This window comes from Antechinus flavipes, chromosome 1 (genome assembly GCF_016432865.1).
Source record: "Antechinus flavipes isolate AdamAnt ecotype Samford, QLD, Australia chromosome 1, AdamAnt_v2, whole genome shotgun sequence".
Taxonomy (NCBI): domain Eukaryota; kingdom Metazoa; phylum Chordata; class Mammalia; order Dasyuromorphia; family Dasyuridae; genus Antechinus; species Antechinus flavipes.
In genome coordinates this window covers 255,070,732-255,085,354 of record NC_067398.1, presented here as the reverse complement: position 1 = coordinate 255,085,354, position 14,623 = coordinate 255,070,732, and the positions used below count along the sequence as shown (strand labels likewise).

At 35.9% G+C, this 14,623-nt stretch overlaps 2 protein-coding genes across 5 annotated transcripts in view; one reads left to right on the top strand and one right to left on the bottom strand.

Moving 5' to 3' along the window:
- The window catches only part of C1H7orf50 (chromosome 1 C7orf50 homolog), a 360,775-nt gene that overhangs the window by 167,279 nt on the left and 178,873 nt on the right, over window positions 1-14,623 (bottom strand). The gene's annotated exons all lie outside the window — the stretch shown is intronic.
- GPR146 (G protein-coupled receptor 146) overlaps window positions 1-14,623 on the top strand; it is an 86,175-nt gene that overhangs the window by 47,110 nt on the left and 24,442 nt on the right. The window contains exon 1 of one of the 3 annotated variants that reach the window (XM_052000393.1): window positions 8,396-10,247. The exons of the other annotated variants lie outside the window; for them this stretch is intronic. The gene's annotated coding sequence lies outside the window, so the exon portion shown is untranslated. Of the gene's footprint in view, window positions 1-8,395; window positions 10,248-14,623 lie in introns of those variants that run through there. 3 annotated transcript variants of the gene reach the window in all.

The following is a 14,623-nucleotide window of genomic DNA, read 5'->3' as shown; positions in this document are numbered from 1 at the left end:
TTTGATCTCTATAGTTTTTTCCTCTGGATGCGAATGGCACTTTTCCATCAAATTTCTCTTGAAATTGCCTTGAATGTGATTTAATTTTTTTTTAAATGATTCATAAATAGAACCAGAATAGCCAATTATCTGGCATATTTAATGTCTGCTTTGAATGAGTTAGAAACTCTACATTTCCAATAATCAAAATGCTGATTAGAAAGTCAAAATATTTTTCATCTCAATTATTTCATTTTAATAGATCCTATATAAAGTTTAACCACAGTAGATCCAGCTGAGTTGTCTTACATATATCTATTGCCTCTACTTGCATCTTGAAAAAAATCACAAGAACAAGGATAATCTCGTTACCATATGAAACCTTCAAAAGAAAACAGAGATAAACTCTCTAAAGCAGAGTTCTTAGCCTTTTTTGTGCCAAAGATCCCTTCTCAGAATAATACTGTTGTTATTTTTTTAAGTCTGTAATTGGAAAGCCTAAATTTCATTTGGAGGTTTGGGGGTGGGAGAGAGGGGGTGGGGAAGTACAATTATTTTTCTCTATAAGTTCACAGATCTCCAAGAAAACTCTTTTTAAAGTTAAGAACCTCTGTTTAAACTCAAGTCAGGTATACTGTTCCCCCCAATTCATGAAATGCTAAGAGCACAGATATTTATTCTGTTTCAGGTCAAAGCGCAAACCCACCAAGGACTTGTCTCCACTAAACTAGGAATTTATAGCTTTTTGATTTTCAGGAAAAATTTCCTTAAGAGTATCTGCTGTTTGAAATCACTTAAGCTTGAAGCAAGAACCTTTCTAATTTAGCACACTGTAGTTAATGAATCAGAGCAGAGAACAGCAGTAGTCCAGAATAAGCCAGGTGATAGTAAAAAGGTTATAAAATAAATGAAAATTCAATTCCAGCACCCAGTACAAAAGCTGAAGACTTAGTAGGCTATACATGTTTAAAAAAAAGAAAAAAGAAAAAGAAAAGAAAAGATAAAAGTTCTCTCCTCTCAATATTTTCCCAACCCTTTCTTACTGCTCTTCCCATACTTTCTCCTGACATATCTGTGACTTTACCGATGTGGGCAGTTGATTGATGAAGCCCGTCCATGCCTTCTCCTTCTGATAAATTCTTGTCTCTATCTTTCCATAAACTTTTTTCTCTTCTTTGTTTCCCCATAAAACTTCAACAGACAATTTTCCCAGTCCACTAGAGCTCTTCCTCTAGCTCTTTTAATAGGTTGTATATACAGAAGGATGTCAGAACTTGCCCTGAACCAGTTGCACTGGTCCTGGGTTAGCACAAATCTAGTAAGTGCTATGTAAATGTTAACTGTTGTTATTGGTATCAGTAAGCTTTGAAGAGGGGCAATGGACCAGTCGATGAACATTTATTAAATTCCTACAGTGGACAGAATGCTGAACAGAAGAATTAAGACTCAGGTTTGCATAATACCTTTGACATTCCTAGATATGTGTCATGGGCAAATCACTAAACTATCTACAGATACCTGCTGATCTGTAAAATTAAGATTATTTTTTTAAATGGAGATAATAATACCTGTAGTACCTACTTCAAAGGGTTGTTTATAAGGTTTGAATGAAATAATATATTTAAAGCACTTGTAAAATTTGAATCAAAAACTGGCAAAACTTGACAAAATATAAATGCTAACAGAATCTTTACTTATACTTGGCACAGTGCTTGACACAAAGTAGACATATTTAATAAATGTTTGTTGATTAAAGAGAAAAACCAGTTTTTCTACCAATAGGATAACCAAGAGATGCTGCCTTCTAAGCAGACAATTCCTGAAGCAAGCTTTTACATTCATTGAATGTCATGGATTCTCTCTTGCTACTACTTAATGGAGAAATAGGTACTCAACAATCTATCCACCTATCATTATTTACTGTGTGTATTACAGACACCCAGAAGACTATGTTGGACAATAGAAAGGATATAAAAATTGCAGAAAAAACAATTCCTACCCTAAGAGATCTTATACTTTGAGAAAACAAGACCTACTCAACTTATATTTTGTAAACATTTTTTATGTTTACTCATACATATTCTGTTTCAACCCCCTTGCTCCATAGTATATAGGCTTCTTGTGGGCAGAGATCATTTTGCCTTTATGCCAGAATGTGTGACATAGACTGTAAATGTTATACAACTTTGGGAGATGACAGAGAATGAAATGTAGGATTTGGGGAAAGAAAAGAAGGGATATAGACACAAAGACAAATAATCACCATACCCACATTTTCTGTCTTACACAGAAATCTCCACTTTAGGCACAACATTCAAGTTGGCAATTCATTCCCTTTTCCAGTTAACCCAGCTGGGTTTTCTGGAACAGAACAGAATGGTTACCCGCCTACTGAGTATTACACACTTCCTTATAAGTCAAATGGAAAGCACTGGTGATCTAAACAGAATTTAGGGAACTAGTCACATATAAATATAGCCATTTATATAAAAAGAAAAAAAGTATTCATTTTCATATAATTACATATACAAATAACTTAAGAATTAATTTCATCAATCAAGAATAAAGGGAATCTGCAGTTTATAAAATAATTATTGCCAAAAACAAATGCAAGACCTGTGAAAAGAAGGCACTTTCAGCTAAGTACTAAAAGTGGACAAAACTATTTTGGTTTCACCTCACACACATACTTCTCTTCTCTTTCCCCTCCTCCACAGTCCATCCCCTCCCCAAACAGAGATCAAATGAAAATAGGTCTTTCTGTGGGCCAAGTGTTCGAGATAAAGATACTCAAGTTTCTGGCCATTAAGCCTGAGTCCACTGGGTATGATGCATGGTGGGATCTTATCAGCTGCTATGACAGAAAAACCAGAAACTCAGAGCAAAGAAAACTCTTAATATAGAAATAAACAAGAAAGATGTGAAAGGTTTCTTTAATTTCTTGGGAGGGAAAGGAAGGAGGAGAACCTCTTCTTTTTTTGTCTTTCTCGTCTACAAATTGCTTTTTCCAGTCAAACAGCAGGTCATGTAACAGTGATGGCTGCAATATTGTATGAAAGGATGTGGAGGCAGGCATCCAGAACTCTTCAGTTAGTCAGGAGCCCTGGCAAACTGTGGGACTGAGGGTCTTTGGAGGGGAAGGAAGACCAGAAACTATATTATTAGATGAACACTGAGGCAGCTTGTGATAATGAACTCTCCTAACATTTATATAGCACTTACTACATGTCAGGCATTGACTGTCACAACCCTAGAAAGTACATGCTGTTATTGCCATTTCCATTTTACACAGGAGGAGAACAGATTTTTAAGTGACTTGCCCAGGATCACACAGCTACTTAAATGTCTAAGATTTGAACTCAGGGAGATGAGGCTTCCTGCCTCCAGACCAATATTCAATTTGTCACATTACTAGCTTTTATCCTTTTTACCTTCGTAAGCACTGAAAGCTAGAATGAACTTGCAAAAAAATGTAAAAATCAGATTGATTTTCATTTTCATTCATCTTTAGTTAAGTCAGGAAACCAATTATAGACCCATCTTCCTACTCCTCATTTTATTACAGTTAGTAAGTACAATGAACATTGAAGATCTAGTTAGCAAGGTACAATGCTACATATTTTTGGAGAATTATTTACATTTCAGAGCTATAAAACTCTTATCTTACCCTGACTGAACGGAAGTTTTCTTTGAAAACTCAAATGTACACATAGAGGGATTTTTCCCATTTTCCCTCTGTTGTTTATTCACCTCCCTAAGGAAAAGGCTTTTTCATGCTGATAAAACTGTACAAGGGGATCTAAAGTTAATTCTCTTGTTTCCTTTGAAAGATAATAAAGGCATCTAGAATTTCCCCAAATCTGAAATGACAGCTAGGCAATTGCCACTGTTTTGTACCTTGAGTGCTAGTATATTAAGTTTAGGACACAGAAGATAATAGTCCCTGCTCCTATCCTAACTAAATACTATTAAAACTTCTCAAAACATCTTAGCATCCACAGTCCAAAGCAATCATTTCACATTATGATAGGAGTATCTGAGGTGTTGCCCTCAGGCTAGTTTGTAAATTAAAGAGCAGTTAGATAAGTTTAGTGACACTTTTTCATCCAGTTTAGTCAGGAAGGTCAGTCTCAGGAAGACATTTGGAATAAGGTGGTAATTTAGCTTCTGGGGAAAAAAGAAGGCTTGATAATACTACCCAAGCACTATCAGAAGGAGGTCTACTCCCACCTTTCATGATACCTAGGATGCTCATTTTAATCTACCTGTGAAAACATATTCCTTTCTTGTCTCCTTCCAAGTTCCTAGGATCATAATGGACTTTTGAGTAAGAAAGGACTCTAGATCTTTTTTTTTTTTTTGGGTGGGGGGGGGGAGAATCAGGGGGGTGTGGAGAATACATTGTGTTTTTATTTTTTATGATTTTTAATAGTATTTTATTTTTTCAAATCCATGTAAAGATTGTTTTCAACATTCATTTTTGTAAGACATTATGTTCCAAATTTTTCTCTCTCCCTCTTTTACCTCCCCTTTTCCAAAGACAGCAAATAATCTGATAGAAGTTAAATATGTGAAATTCTTTTAAACATATTTCCATATTTGTCATGTTGTGCAAGAAAAATCAGATCAAAAAAGGAAAAAGCCATGAGAAAGAAAAAACAAAAAGGTGAAAATACTATGCTTCAATCCACATTCAGTCTCCATAGTTCTCTCTCTGGATGCACATGATTTTTTCCATCCCACAGTTTATTGAAATTGCCTTGAATGACCTCACTGTTGAAGAGAGCCACATCATCAGGATTAATCATCACATAATCTTGTTCTGTTCACCTCACTCAGCATCAGTTCATTTAAGTCTTCCCAGGCTTTTCTGAAATCATCCTGTTCATCATTTCTTTTAGAACAAGAATATTCCATTACATTTCCATATCTTAAGTTATTCAGTTATTTTTTAAATTGATGGGCATCCATTCAATTTCCAGTTCTTTGTCATCACAAAAAGGGCTGCTACAAACATTTTTGCATATGTGGGATCCAAGATCATTCTAATCTCATTTCAACTGCATATTTTGAATACCTGGGTGAGGCAGGGATAAAATCAAGACATTATTTGTCTTATATAATATGTTATTAAGAAATACTAATATGTTATTAGTCAGTCCTTAATATCTCCATTACTTGACCCACAGCATAAGTCCCTGAAAATTCTGCACTTTAAACTATAATGTTGTTCAGTCATTAAGTCATGTCTGACTTTTCATGACCCCATGGACCAGATCCACCATTCCTCCACCAGATCCTTCCATTCTCTACTACCTCTCAAAGTCTGTTCAAGTTCATGTTCACTGTTTTGTTTTTGTTTTTGTTTTTTTTTAAATAACATTTTATTGACAGACCCATGCCAGGGTAATTTTTTACAACATTATCTCTTACATTCACTTCTGTTCCAATTTTTCCCCTCCCTCCCTCCACCTCCTCCCCCAGATGGCAAGCAGTCCTATATATGTTAAATAGGTTACAGTATATCATAGATACAATATATGTGTACAGAACCGAACAGTTCTCTTGTCGCACAGGGAGAATTGGATTCAGAAGGTAAAAATAACCTGGGAAGAAAAACAAAAATGCAAGCAATTTATATTCATTTCCCAGTGTTCTTTCTTTGGGTTTAGCTGCTTCTGTCCATCCTTGATCAACTGAAACTGAATTAGATCTCTTTATCGAAGAGATCCACTTCCATCAGAATACATCCTCAAATGGTATTGTTGTTGAGGTATATAATGATCTCCTGGTCCTGCTCATTTCACTTAGCATCAGTTCATGTAAGTCTCACCAGTCCTCTCTGTATTCATCCTGCTGGTCATTTCTTACAGAACAATAATATTCCATAACGTTCATATACCACAATTTACTCAACCATTCTCCAATTGATGGGCATCCATTCATTTTCCAGTTTCTGGCCACTGCAAACAGGGCTGCCACAAACATTTTGGCACGTACAGGTCCATTTCCTTTCTTCAGTATGTCTTTGGGATATCCAATAGAAACACTGCTGGATCAAAGGGTATACACAGTTTGATAACTTTTTGAGCATAGTTCCAAATTGCTTTCCAGAATGGCTGCATGTGTTCACAATTCCACCAACAATGTATCAGTGTCCCTGTTTTCCCACATCCCCTCCAACATTCCATATTATCTTTCCCTGTCATTCTAGCCAATCTGACAGGGGTGTAGTGGTATCTCAGTCATGTTCACTGTTTCCATGACACTATCTATCCATCTCATTCTCTGCCATCCCCTTCTCCTTTTGCCTTCAATCTTTCCCAAGATTATGCTCTTTTCCAAGGAGTCCCATCTTTTCTTTGTGTGACCAAACTATGTAACTTCCAGTATATAGTGTGTTTATTTAAGTTGACTGACTGATGTCCAAAATACTCTTAAAAGTCTTCTCCAGCATCACAATTTGAAAATGTCAATTCTGCAGTGCTCAGCTTTCCTTGTAATCCACTCTAACAGCCATAAATTGCTACTGGAAAAACCATACTCTGACAATTGTTGACAAGATGATGTCTCTGCTGTTTAGTATGCTGTCCAGATTTGCCATAGTTTTTCTTCCAAGGAGCAAGAGTCTTTTAATTGTATAATCTTTGAGTCCAAGAATATAAAATCTGACACTTCTTCCATTTCTTCTCCCTCTATTTGTCAGGAAGTGATGGGTTCAGTTGTCAAGATTTTGGTTTTTTTAGTGTTAAGTTTTAGCTTTTATAGTCTCCTGTTGCACCCTTATCAAGAAGCTTCTTAATTCCTCTTCACTTTCTGCTATCAGAATGACACTGTGTGCATGCCTGAGATTGTTGGTATTTTTCTCGGCAACCCTAATTCCGGCTGTTAATCCATCCAGCCTGGCACTTCACATGATATACTCTGCATATATGTTAAATAAATAAGGTGATAATATATAGCCTTGTCATATTCCAATCTTAAAACAATCAGTTTTCCACGTTCAGATCTGACTGTGTTTCTTGATCTGAATTACAGTTCCTCAGGAGACAAGACGAACCGGAATGCCATCTTTTTGAGTACTTGCCACATTTTGAACTTAATATTTCACAGCAAATGAAGTATAAAAGGAAGATGAGGGTAGTGCTGGTCTCTGGTTCTTAATCTTTTCCAAATATTCTCAGATTACAAAGAGTTTCTTCCAAATTCAGTACCTTATCCCTCCCTATTAGGGAGTTCCAACTCATTTCACACCCTACTCTCGTACTGATGACACTGGAGGGCAAGCCATTTGGGACACTGATAATTAAATATTTACTACTGTTAAATATTTACTGAATATCTTTAAAGTGCCCAGGTGCAAAATGTGATGCAAAAGAATACTGGTAGAAAATTAAACAAAAAGATAAATACAAATTCCCTTTGAGAGCCAAAAAAAACTTTTTAAAAAAAGACAAAAGAGAGAAGATGCTTCAAAATGAAAAATAATTTCATTGCTATGATCCTTCATATATAGTGAAGGTTTTTTTGGTACATTTAATATAGGATTCAATTTGCAGAAAATTGATTCACATACACCTTGCCAAGGACATATGTACTATATAATGCATGAGTTGGAAAAATACTAAAGAATTTTCAATATAAGAAAATCAAGTATAATTCCAACTAATATCACTTGTTTCCATGAAAACACTTTGTTTGAAAAGTACCATGAAGCTGTTAGCTACACAGAAATGATATTATAAACAAAACATGGAGGCTTCATAACTCTGGAGTGGAATTTGATCATAATTCCTTAAAAATGACACTACAGAATAATCTCTCCAGGGGAAATTTTATATACATTATAGTTTTTATTGTGCTCTAGCCCTTATAACTTAAAGAGTCCAATAAGCCAATGAATCTGTGCAATTATCACACACTGAAATCAAGGAAGCTTGCATACCACTATTACACTTCCATTAGCTTGCACTATGTAGAGCTGCTCACCGAATAAAAGAGCCTATGCTATATCAAATGCAGGTGTGATATATATATGCAAATTATCATTCTTGTGGAGTAGTCCTGAGACAATTATCCATCTTCTGGAACAGAATAGATGTAAAAATGAAGGATTTCACATTCAAAAGTGTCCATGGGATGCACATTTAAATTTTAAATTAGAGTGAATGGTCCTAACCTAACAGTAACAACAATAAACACTACCTGTCAGTCCCCATACCTAAGTACTGAGAATACAAATATGTGTGTAGGAGAACACAGCCACAGCTTTCATGCTAAGAGATGATGTGTATAAAAATTCTTTTAAATTTGTTAGTGCAACACTTTGTAAAGTGCCTAGCACAGAGTAAGTACTTAATATGTTTTTTAATGACTAATGGTGCTTTAGAAATTTCGGTAACATATAACTTGCTACCAAGGAGAACATGATTTCCTCAAGAAGCTCTATCTGTGGCTCCAAACTGTATTTTAATCAACCTCATACATGGTATCCTGCCTTGTGCTGTGGAAGGAGAGTAGACGTGGATATGTAGTGAAGAGGTAAGAACACTGATACAAGAGCCAGGAGGTGGAAATTCTCACCCCAGATTTGCTATTAATCAGACATATCACTTAACATCCTTGTATCTCAGTTTCTTCAACTGTAAAAATGGGAGGAAGGTATGATTTCTAAGGTCTCAACCTTAAAATCTTATGGTTAAAAAGCAAACAACTGTCCTAGAATAAAAAAAGAAACTAAGAGAGTTAGGATTTTTATTATTATTATTATTATTTAGCATATTTATATTACGTTTAGATTCACAGGATTATCACACATTTTAGTCTGGAAAGGATCTGAGAAGTTCAAATGTTTTACCTCTCAATTTTATAGATAAGGAAATTGAAGCCCACTAGGATCACTCAGCTAGTAAAGAGCAAAGTCAGATTTCAAACCCAGGTTCTCTGATTTCATATCTTCTTTCTTTCTACTTCTAATCCCCCCTCAAAAAAAAAAAATCTGATTACTCCCATGTACTTATTTTAAATAAGCCAAGACATATTCTTTGTAAAATAAGCCACTAATAAATTAGTTATCTTTGACCATATTATTCAACTCCCAAATGAGCTTGCATTATGTATAATTCTGCATCATGATACAGAAGTGTTTTTAGCAGCTGAACCAGAATGTGGTATAGTGGTACTGGGGAGAAGGGAGGCCCATTCTTTTAACCTTTTTCAAACATCTCATTATCACAATAGTAACACAATTAGAAACCGGTTTTCACATTGCAGAATCAGCTCACAAAGGCCATACTTAAACAAAAGAAAGCTAAGGATGGCTCCCAAAATAGCAAGCAAACCATGGTGCGGGGGAAGATAGGGGATGGATGTGGGAGGTACAAATTCAGGGGCTTATTTCCACTTGCAAAAAAACCCCAAAAACCCTATAATATAGAAAAAGGGACATTCACCATTCAATCATCTTGATCCAAAATGAAGGCTAATTAAAATGATCTGAATCACTGAAATAGGAAGAATCATCTACGTTTGGGGATAGCAGAAACAACAGAATTGGATGACTTGTAAAATCTTACTAATGTTGGTGAGGACTAAAAAGGTTTGAAAAGCAGACATTTTTATCATTCAAGTGCTGTCCATGGCCTTTTGAGACATTTCAGATGCCTTTGTGGTAAACCACTCCATCTAATAAAGGTCATGGTAAACCAATTTTCCTCATTTTTAGCTACCATCCTGTTTGCATACGTGTAGACATTTTGTCTTAACGTTTACAGGCTTTTTTAGCTCCTCTTAAAACAATAACACCATTCATTTAACTCAGAGAAACAAATGGGTGCTTTAAAAAAAAAATACAGATCTAGCAAAAATGTCCATAACTAGCCATACCGGCAAGCAGCCTCAAGGCAATGATCAGGCCCAGAAATTAATGCCCCCTTAAATTCTCCCCGTCTTAATCACTTAGAGATATCACGACTGAGGGCTTGTTTTTGTAATACACTCAGCCAATGAAAGCAGACAGCTAAGGCTTAGAGGATTAAGAGTATGAGTGTAAGGGAGGGGAAGGGGGGAGTCACGTGTGTACACAGACAGAGTTCAGCCTGGCTCACAAACCTTTGGGCACTAGGCTCGGCATACTTTTTGGTAAGCTGTGATAACCTCTGTGGAGAAGCAAAGACATTGCAGCCTGATTGGACTTAAATGTCGAGGTGACTAGAAGACAAAATGTGTCCTCCTGCTATCAAGTAAAACCCCAAGGTGGCATTTATTGGGTGAGTATTCCCTCTTTTCCTCCCTCCCCCCAAAAAAACCACATTGCAATTGCAGCTTATACTCTTGATCTGTAAAATTCAGTTGCAAATATCTCACATCTAGTAGGTTGAGTGAGGAAGTAACTGGTTCTTTCAGATCTCTTCCCTTACACATATACTACATATACATACACATGTATATACACATATATACTGTCTTATTATAATGGACTGTCATTAAGTTTGCTAATGGGAGACTATATGTAGCTTTGATCTAAAGGTTATCAGCCTTCTTTCCTCTTCATGCCACAGTTGTTAAATGTTAACTGCTACTGTTTCTTTAGGAATTAGTATGGTTATCATGAAAGGCTTCTTGGAAAGTCAAGGGTCTTTCTTGTGAGTAATTCATGGTTGATGTGTCCATCCTTTTTATTACAATTTTTAAAATCCTGAATTGTAGGGGGTAACTTTGGAAGGATGATGTGGTATTTATTGGCTTCCTGAAACAAAAAGAAAGAATTTGTTCTGAAGAGACAAGCAAATTTATTTCAAACAAAGTTGGTGGTCTATAATATACAACCATCATATCATACCTGCAACAGATAGTTAGTGTTTTTTACTATTGGAGAAAATGTTAAATCGGTCATCCTTCATTAACTAATTCTAATCCAGGTAATTAAATTAGCAACAGGGCAATTCATTCTGAACCTGAAGTACATCATTAATAGAAGATGCACTTATAAGAGGACTTCTTCCTTCTTAGAAATTTTAAAATTGATCTTAAATAAGAAGTCCTAAGTCAACCTAACAGTTGGACAGAGTGACAGAAAGCTCTCCTACCTTGTAGGTGGGATTCTCTGTAAGTGCATCTTTTGTGGGGAAAAAAAAATCAAAAGGAACAAAAATCAAGGGAGTGAAACAACTGGTTTAATAGCTCTTACAGAATGTGTAAGTCATTGATCTGAGACTACCTTTTTTAGAACTGGCATAATTCTTGATTTTAGATGGAGACACAGCTAAGAATTCTTGAACTTAGGACAAATCAATTTAGGAAGCGGGGTGAGAATAATGGTAGAAAGATAGATTGCAGTGGATGCAGCTGTGCTGGGAAAAGGGACACCTATCATTTCCCTCTTCTCTAACCCATAACTCTTATTTTTTTCTTCCTTTGCAAGGACCCACTTTTTCCAAATGATCTGGCAGTCCTTTAAGGAACAAGAATGGTGGTCTTCAGACCTTTTGCAGGGGAGAAGTAAATTCTCTTTCTAGTACCAGGACAAAATAGGCATCCCATCCTAGTAATAGCTCCGAGCTTCAAAAAACAGTTGTATCTCTGCTATCCAAATGAACATTTTCTTGGAACAAAAATTTTACATTTGTCTTTTAGCACAAAAAGTTTCCTGATGTGGTAGAAAAAAGTTCTTAGGAAGAATGTAAAAATCATTTAGCAGTGAGTGGTGGGTCATAAGCACATCTGAAACTATGAGAAAAGATGGTAAATTTTATCAGTTATTTATGACAGTAGGCATATGTGTTTTTAGGCTAGGATGGAAAAACTGATTAGACCTGTTTCATAATTCATGTGCAAGATACTTGCATTATACATAGGCTACATATATGTACCATGCTAGCAGCAATATGTCTATATAACTGACGGGGGGGGGGGGTACAATTGTGCTAATTTTTAGTGTGTATATTTCCACATGTGTAAAACTATTCCCAAGGGGAAAAGCTAAACACTTCTGGAAGCTGCATTTACTCTCTCAGGCCACACGAGTACCATGTGGAATACTCAAGCAGTAATTGACTAAATGGTCATTTAATTACACCATCAGACCACTAAACAGTACCCTTGCGGCCTAAGAGAGTTAATGCAGCTTCCCCAAATGTCTGACTTACCTCAAGGGAGCAATTAACCCACTGAAAGAATCTGGTCCAATCTGCATATCAGAACAGGGGAAAAAATATCTTTTTTAACCACTGTTTAATATGATTCTTCCCTGTTCTCCCAGAATTCCTTGATATATTTAAGCCAGGGTTTTCACTCTGACCATTTTCTTGTCCTATTTGATCCCCCGACAAAGTCATTAGATTGCATTTGTGAAAGCTTGATCATAAGCATAGGATTATATGACTTCAATTTGGGAATAAGCCAAACAAGAAGGCAATCCAGGAGGGGGAAAGGTAGAATTTTAACTAGTAGGAGGAATCATGTTTCTTTTATCTGAATTGCCAAAATCTGGGACTGATGAAGGCAAAGTTCAGTACCAGAAGACTGAATTAGTCTGTGTTGAGTAGTCTACATGTAAAAAACAAAAACAAAACTTCAATAACAGAGAAGGGAATACAGTAAAATAAATCAAGTGTTATGTGCATTTATTTTGTATAGGAGCACCCCATTACTCCCTTTCCACCCACACATTCCAAAGTGAAAGCGTCCAAGTGCTTTCCATTTTTTAAATTAACCTAGGGAAACCTAGGGAAACAACTGTTTCTATAGGACCAAATGTGAAAAGTAAAAATAACCTTGCTAGTTTTCCTTTCCCAAGAATCACCAATTCAGTATTACCTTATGTCTTTGAGATTAGACCGTCACCATATCCTGCCAGAGATGGCAGACTCAAGTCACAACAGCTGGGACTAAGCTTCTAGCTATTCTAATCAGAACCCCTGTGACTTTTCTAGGAAGTCAGTCTAAGCTGGACTAAGTCTGCAAACTCTCAAGAGGAGGTCTTAGAAACCAAAGAACAAAGAACCAAGGGAAAAATCGGTATTTAGTAAATACTGTCCTTAGCTCCAAAGGAGTGTCCTTTGGTCAACTAGTCTAAAGCGGTCTGACTAATTGGCAAGAGAACTCCACAAACTTTGGTTACTCAAGGGTTATTTTAAAATTTGTTTCCATGGTACCACACCAGGGTAGTGTGGTTCAATAGAAACAACATGAAACTAAAACTTGCTAGACTATGACTCTGATATAACTAGTATGATGAGCAATAGCTTTCTCTTTCTGAGCCTCAGTTTCCTCATCTGTAAAATAGGGAGACTGGATGATAAACTCAAAGGCCTTTTCCAGCTCTAAGTTATGAGCCCACATCCCAGGTGAGTTTCAGTCTAATCATTTCATAGTTTGGAAATGGAAAAAGCAGAATGTCATTAAACCAAAACAATTTAGATACTTAATGAGTCATACATCATTACACTGAAGGCACTGTATACAAGATGTAAATCAGCACAAGTTAGCATTCTATATTAAGCTGTATGAAAGCAACAACTTATCAGCCTTTCCAAAGAATCTGTCTTAGCGATGTGTGTTAATTGAGCCTAAAGCCTCCACCCATTATTACAAAAGTAAACAAACATGTAATGCTAACTTTTTAAATTATTCTTGCTCATTTCCAGACAATTGTTTGGAATTATTTTGGAACTGACATCTATTAAATCATATTAATTCCATAAAAAGATCTGAAAAAACTTAATTTGCAAAGTATTTTATTCATAATAGCTCCTTTTCTTGCCTAACACAGTACCAGACACATAGTGTTGGTGACTGAGTTAATCAGCAATTATTTATTAAGCACTTGCAGGATGTTAGGCACTAAGCTAAGCCATGGTTATACAAAGAAAGATTCTGTTCAATTCAGGCTAAACACATTTATTAAGCATCTAATATTTGCAAAGTACTATGAATCACAACTTCATCTTTCCCCCTAAGTGTAGAAAGTTTAAGCCATCTTTAAGAGTGATTAAACCATAATATGGGCCAACCAAATTACTGTGAAACTAGAAACAGTATCAAACTAAAACTTGCTAGACTGTGATTCTGATATAACTACTATAATTGAGCAATAGCTTTCTCTTTCTGAGCCTCAGTTTCCTCATCTGTAAAACAGACAAGATATGATAAAGTCAAAGGCCTTTTCTAGTTCTCAATCTATGAGCCTATGCTAATCACTATGAAACTAATCACAATGAGAAAAACAAACCACACGTTAGAATCCTGAGGTCAACTTACTTTTTACATTTAAAACCATTCTTTGAAGATAAAAAACAGGCAAGGGATTGGCTTTTAATCTTGCTCTGTTGTTTGCTCATCTCTGAATTAGATGTCCTCATCTACTCCTTTTTTACATCTAAAGTCTAGGTTCTAGCAAGGCAGCTACATGGTGTCCTGGGTAGACTGCTGCATCTGGAATCAGGAACACTTGAATTCAAATTCTACCTCAGACTCATTGGATACTTAATGTGACCCTAAGCAAGTCATTTTACTGCTTTCAACCTCAGTTTCCTCATTCTCATCAATCTCAAAGAGTGGTTTTGAGGATAAAATGAGATAATTTATATAAAGGCTTCAAGAACCTTAGAGTGTTAAATAAAAGCTAGTTTTTACATATATGTGT